The sequence below is a fragment of the Oratosquilla oratoria genome, chromosome 29 (assembly GCF_046742065.1).
Source record: "Oratosquilla oratoria isolate Oo_2021 chromosome 29, ASM4674206v1, whole genome shotgun sequence".
Classification (NCBI taxonomy): Eukaryota; Metazoa; Arthropoda; class Malacostraca; order Stomatopoda; family Squillidae; genus Oratosquilla; species Oratosquilla oratoria.
In genome coordinates this window covers 7,431,931-7,439,430 of record NC_134805.1, presented here as the reverse complement: position 1 = coordinate 7,439,430, position 7,500 = coordinate 7,431,931, and positions in this window count along the sequence as shown.

Here is a 7,500-nt window from a genome sequence, read left to right as displayed (position 1 = left end):
ATATGTATTTGTGTATCATGTTTATGTATATACATATATACATACACATATATATGTATATATATATATATATGTATATATATATATAATATACATATATATTTATATTTGATACATTGAAATACGTACACATTGTTAAATGCATTTGGTCATATAAACAAATTTAATGTTGCGCTCCCATCACGATGGCCAAATGTATATCAGTCTTGACATTATGTGCAAGTTGCATGCACATAAACGCATAATATAGTTTATAGAAACGACTCGCCGGGGCCCGGCCACGTTCCGTAACTATCGCATAATCGTTGAATGATAACTGCACGGTGATATCATCGTTTAAACACTACACAATGATAATCTTTCACTCGTCATGGGAGCGGATATTGGTGCCGAGTCAAAGTTAACTGTGTTATCGCACACGCTGTACATTGTATTCCCTGATGGTTGTTTAATGTAAATGATACATATGTACAGGCACACGTACAGATGTGTGCGTACACACACACGCACACACACACATATACGTACACACACACCCACGCACGCACGCACGCACATACGCTCACATGCATAAACACACACGAACGTACACACACACACACGCACACACAAACTCACACACACACACGTAAACACACGCACAAATACATACACACAAGTACATATACACATAGTAGTTAGTTAGTTAAGGCAGTCCGTCGTTGACGACGAAGACGTCCTCTCTCTCTTGAAAGTTTATAAAGCAAAACATTGGTAAGATCATTATCGATGTCACTGATGTATGCGCCGATGGCTCCTCAAGCCAAACTCTGAGGCGCATCGCTTTCCACATGTTGGACATGGGATACCGTCCCCAGGTGGAAGAGGGTTTTGGGCCTGGTACTCATGCCTGCGGGTTCGCTGGAGGTTTCTGGTAGCTGTGCGTTTTTCCTCGAAAGTTTCAGCTGCTTGCTTGATGGTTAAGCGCCAGGTACATCGGTCCGAGGCAAGGGTTTCCAGTTGGTTTGGTTCTATACCGCATTTTTTAAGGTTTCGTTTCAGCTGGTCTTTGAACCTCTTCTTCTGTCCACCAATCGCACGGGTCCCATCTCTCAGTTCACCATAGAGAACCTGTCGAGGAAGACGGTGTTCTGGCATTCGTATGACATGTCCAACCCAGCGCAACTGGCGGGTGATTATCATTGACTCTATGCTGGTGGTGTTAGCAGTTTGAAGAATGTCGACGTGTGGTACACGGTTACGCCAAGTGATGCCTAAAATGCACTGTAGACAGCGGATGTGGAAGGCCTCCAGTCTGCGGACTTGTTTACTGTAAAGCGTCCAGGACTCACTGCCGTACAGTAGAATGGGAAGACAGATGGCAACATACACTTTGACTTTGGTTTTAACAGTCCAGGTCTCGGTTTGTATATACCCTCTCCCTGAGCTTGCCGAAGCTTACTGTGGCCTGGCGAATGCGGTTCTGAATCTCTGGTTCAAGCTCGCAGGTAGAAGAGAGAATGCTACCAAGATACTTGAAGACATCCGCGTTTTTTAGTTCTTCCCCTTCCACCGTAAACCTGGAGAGTATGTTGGGGTTACGCCGTTGGGGTTCGAATAGGTACTGAAGTACCTCAGTCTTGTCCACATTGACCAGCATACCTCCTGCTCGGTATGCATCATTGGTGGCAGTAATATTTCTCTGGAGTGCTTGCTGTGTTGGGGCTGGGTATGCTGTATCATCAGCATACTGAAGATCGAATACGTAGGTTGTGCGTACTTTGGTTTTAGATTTCAGCCGCTGAAGATTGAATAGGCTTCCGTCTAATCTGTAGTTTATGGCAATGCCGTCTTCAGCTCGGGTGTTATAGCGTGCTAGGAGGGTAATGGCAGAAAGGTACAAGTTGAATATGGTGGGTGCAAGGACGCAGCCTTGTTTAACACCAATCGATACCTCAAAAGGGTCCGATAGCAGGCCCCCTGCACATACTCTTGCGGACATACCTTGATGGAATGCTCTAATGATGGCCATAAACTTGGGTGGGCATCCGCACTTTGTCATGATCTTCCAGAGCATCTCTCGGTTCACGGTGTCAAACGCTTTTGCCAGATCAACAAAAGCAAAGTAGAGGTCCTGTCTCTGTTCTTGTGCTTTTTTCCAGTAGTTGTCTGGCGACAAAAATCATGTCGGAGGTGCATCTTTCCTTTCTAAATCCGCACTGTGTCTCAGGTAGTACTAACTCTGAAATGTAGCCGAGTAATCTGGTCAGCAGGACACGTGCTATAACTTTTCCTGCAGTATCTAGGAGAGAGATTGCGCGATAGTTAGCACATTCAGCTGCGTTCCCCTTCTTCTTGTATATCATTACCATGATTGGATCTTTGAGGGATTGTGGTAAATAGCCAGCTTCCCAAAATACCTTAGTCCACTTGTGGAGTCGCCGAGTCACAGCATGGCCCCCAAACTTGAATAATTCAGCTGGTATGCCATCAGGTCCTGCAGCTTTGTTGCAGGACACATACACACACACACAAACTCACACACACGTACACACACGCATAAACACATACAAATACATGCATATACACATACACACACATACACACACACAAACTCACACATACGTACACACACGCATAAACACATACACACACATACACATACACACACATACGCACGCACACACATACAGTAATGGTACCTTGAAACACGTGGAAGAAATCACCACACTAATAGTGGATGGAGAGGTCTTTGAGGAGGCTTCATCTCAGGCAGAAATAAAGAATGAAAGGTTCTAGTTTGTCCTCATAAAGGAGAGCAATTTCTTAGAGAAAGGCGAGGTTAATCGAAAATAAGGGTTTAGAGAATTTAGAGATGGAATTAAGGGAAATGCTCGACCTTTTGGGATCGTTGTATGTGATAAATGCTTCAGGATACGGCTGGATCTCAAACAGGATGCTTACGAGTAAAGAATATAAAGAATTATTACTGGTAAACAAGATTCACAATTTTATTGTAGGTTTATGAAAAGAAGGAATAGTGCCGCATGACTGGAAAAGGGCAAATGTAGCACCAATTTACAATGGTGTAAATAAGAAGACACCACTAAACTACAAGCCGGTATCAATGACTAGCACAATATTTAAATTATGTGAAGGGATTGTGAAAGATCGGTGGTTCAAATTCTTGAAGATATGAACATTTTGACAGTCAATTTGGCTTTAGATCTGGAGGGTCAAATGCGTCAAACCTTCAGAGCTTATGCTCGAGAGTGACTGATATACTGCAAAAAGAGAGAGGGTGGGTCGGCTGTGGGCACCTCGATCGAGAGAGGACTTTTGATGAAATTTCTCATGGTCGTCTTATGCGGAGATTGGACCATAATGGAGGACTAAGAACATAGTACTAAGAGGCAAATTGCTTAAATGGATGAAAAAGAATTGAAGGGAAAGTACAGTTACGACCAAAAGGTTTGACCCACCCAGAGATTTTAATGAAACAAAATTCAAAAATTTAAACTGCTAATGTTTCTTTTTTATCAATCCAAGAAAATTACCTAAATATAAGCTAAATTTTACACAGGGAAATGTATCACGGACTCGGAAGAAAAATCATATTGACGTGAGAATCGTAGCATGGATCAAAACTTTCGCTCGTGGCTGTACGAGTACATGAGGGCAATGGATAAAGTGTCAGTGACCAGTGGAGTTCCACAAGGTTCAATACAAGCATCTATAATGTTTCTTGTCAGTGTCATTGATATGGTGGAAGGCACAACAAGCTGTACCAATATGTTTACGGTGACACAAAAATTATGAAAAGGGTTTAAAACAAGGAGAATTATAAGCTTTTACAAAATATATATGTATATATACGGTATATATATATATCATATATATATATATATATATACATTTTAACAACCACAATACACTTTAATTCTAAGCAATAAAAGGCCGACATGCAGAAATTGAAATGTGGTACTGCCAAGGACTCGAACCACATTTCAATTTCTGCATGTCGGCCTTTGATGGCTTAGAATTAAAGTGCATTGTGTTTGTTAAAATGTATCTCTAATCACTGGGACCCATTCAGTGTTGTACACACACACACACACACACACATATATATATATATATATATGTGTGTGTGTGTGTGTGTGTGTGTGTGTGTGTGTGTGTGTGTGTGTGTGTGTGTGTGTGTGTGTGTGTGTGTGTGTGTGTGTGTGTGTGTGTGTGTGTGTGTGTGTGTGTGTGTGTGTGTGTGTGTATGTATAACAAAACAAATAAATAAATAAAATATATGGATTAAAGAATGGAAATTTAATTTCAGTGACAAAAAATACAAAATACTGGAAAGGGACAATAACCCTAAAAGACCAGCTTTAAACTGTTTCTTAGGAATCAATTTAAAAATCAAAAGAGGAGAAAGATTTGGAAGTGTTGATAAAAGACAACCTGTCATCTGACATACATATTAGCAGGATTGTGGGCGGCATATGAACTACTGCAGATGATTAAATCGTCTTTTCATTATATGGATAAAAAGTTATGAAAAAACTCATAGAAACTATCCATCTAAGACCAGTATATTCGTCAGTGGTATGGTCCCCACACACAGTGATGGATATAAGCAAGATCGAGACAGTATAAAGGACAACGAAACTGATTCCCAGCTTGGATAGTACATACATATACCAAAAGCTTTTTCCCCCTTACACGGGGGGTAGCTAAAAAGAAAAAGGCACAGAAATCACTCCCAACCATTTCATTTCCCATATAATCCACTCCCCTTTACCCTCCACCCTCCACAATAAAAAAGGCTACAAGTATTGGGTTTCCCAACAATGAAAGATCAAAGAGAAAATAATATGATATTACAATATTCAGGTCGCTATAGGGGGTATAATACATTAACAGAAGAGATGTTTTGATGGGGTGGGAGTGTTTTAAGAGGTAATGCCATTGAGTTAAGAAAAACTGCATGTTTAAAGGAAGTAAAGATATATAGTTTTTGATACAGAAGCACAATACATGAAATAGCTGAGGAGATATAACACAAGCTGGAACAGCAAATGAATTTAAGTTTAAATAGGATAAATGGAGACTAGGGATATAGAACAAGTTAGAGCCACACACGAGTTTGAAGCTAGGAATGATAAATTAGAGATTAGAAAACGGGACATCACGAGCGTTGCTTCTTTCCTGTTTGCTACATTTAGATAAATACTCACACACACACACGTACACACAAACGCACACACACACGTACACACACACATACGTACACACATACACACGTGCACACATACGTACACACATACACACGTACACACACGCGCACACACATACACACGTACGCACACGTACACAGACGTACACACGCACACACATACACACGTACGCACACGTACATACAGACGTACACACGCACAAACACACACAAACACACCGTGACCGGACGTTTCGTCGCCGGACATTTCGTCGCCGGACAATTCGTCGACAGACATTTCGTCGAACAGACATATCGTCGCCGGACGATTCGTCGAGTAGATGTTTCGTCGAATGGATGTTTCGTCGAACAGCCTTTTCGTCGAAAGATTGTTAAACAGGCAACCAGGTATTTATGTAAATATTTGATAATAAATTATACTATTTGCCTAAAATACTTTTATATATATAATGACCATATTCCCACATCTTGAAGGACATTTTTCAACATTCTCAAAAAGATGTTTATTAATTAGACATTCTACATCTATTCTTGAGGTAATTATTTCAAGATATGAATGATAATAAGGTGACATTTGACATTTGCTCACCCTTTTAAATATATAATGACCATATTCCCACATCTTGAAGGACATTTTTCAACATTCTCAAAAAGACATTTATCAATTAGACATTCTACATCTATTCTTGAGGTAATTATTTCAAGATATGAATGATGATAAGGTGATGAATGATGAAAATTCACAGATGGGAACAAAATAACAGACAAACTTAGGGTTTCGTTAAGAGGGGAGAGATTTGTTTTAGTCGAAGAGAAAGATATATATATATATATATATATATATATATATATATATATATATATATATATATATATATATATATATATATATATATATATACACGTGACCGGACGTTTCGTCGCCGGACAATTCGTCGACAGACATTTCAACCCCCCCCCCTCCTCCTCCTCCCCTACCTTCCTCCCTCCCCCCTTTCCCCGTTCCCCCTATTCCTCTTATTTAATATCAATCATGTGTATCACAACTATATACCTGAAAAAGCTGTAAAAAGCGAAACTTCGTGCTCCTCTCACCTTGTCATTAGTTTATAAATCTAATATAAGATTTATATAAACTTTGAGATTATTAGTATATTAATGTAATTTTTTTTGTAAACTTTTGAAACTATGTTAAAATATTTTAGTCAAATAGTATAATATGTGTTGGTACATTTGATATGGTTTATAATGTATGTATATCGTTTCTAGCTTCTTGATGATGCCGTGTTGTCGTATATATGTATATATATATATATATATATATATATGTATATATATATATATATATATATGTATATATATACACATATAGTTTCTTTTTAATAAGATATATATTTTTTCTCACAGGCCATGGAGTTCACTGTTACTAAACGTGGTGGAAGGAAACTACTGTACAATGGGTATGCTTATACAGTTGACAAAATGAGGGATAGCATTACCTATTGGAAATGCGAAGAAAGAGGGAGATGTGGAGGGCGACTTAAGACAGTGAATGATATACTACAAGGTGCTCCACTGCCACATTCTCACCGACCAGATGCCAGTAGAACTGTAGTACTCAAGACAGTAGAGAAGATGAAGGAACGAGCCTATAATACTGAAGAAATTACGAGTACTATAATTCAGAACTGCATATCTGATTTTCCCTTGGAAGCCACTGGATCTCTTCCCAAAAAAGAAAGTCTTGGCAGAATGATTAGAAGACAAAGAAAATTCACAGATGGAAACAAAATAACAGACGAACTTAGGGTTTCGTTAAGAGGGGAGAGATTTGTTTTAGTCGAGGAGGAACATATCGTTTCAATGGCAACTGACACTAATCTCGATTTATTAGCAAAAAGTATGCACTGGTTTTGCGACGGTACGTTCGATAGTGCTCCTGACAACCATCAACTCTATACCATCCATGCTCTCCTTGGGGAAAATCATACTGTTCCACTTGTGTACTGCATTACGAAATCTAAAACTCAAGATACATATGATACGATATTTTCTAAACTTAAAGAAACGCGTGTTATGGAGCCTAATTCCATAACTGTTGATTTTGAAAAAGCTGCAATAAGTAGTATAGAGAAGAATTTTCCTAACTCTCATACATCTGGATGTTTTTTTCATTTCGGTCAATGCCTTTGGAGAAAAGTTCAGGCATGTGGCCTGCAAAATTGGTATAATGAGCCAAGGAATGCTTTCCTAATAAAAAAAACTTACAGCACTGGCGGTCGTTCCAA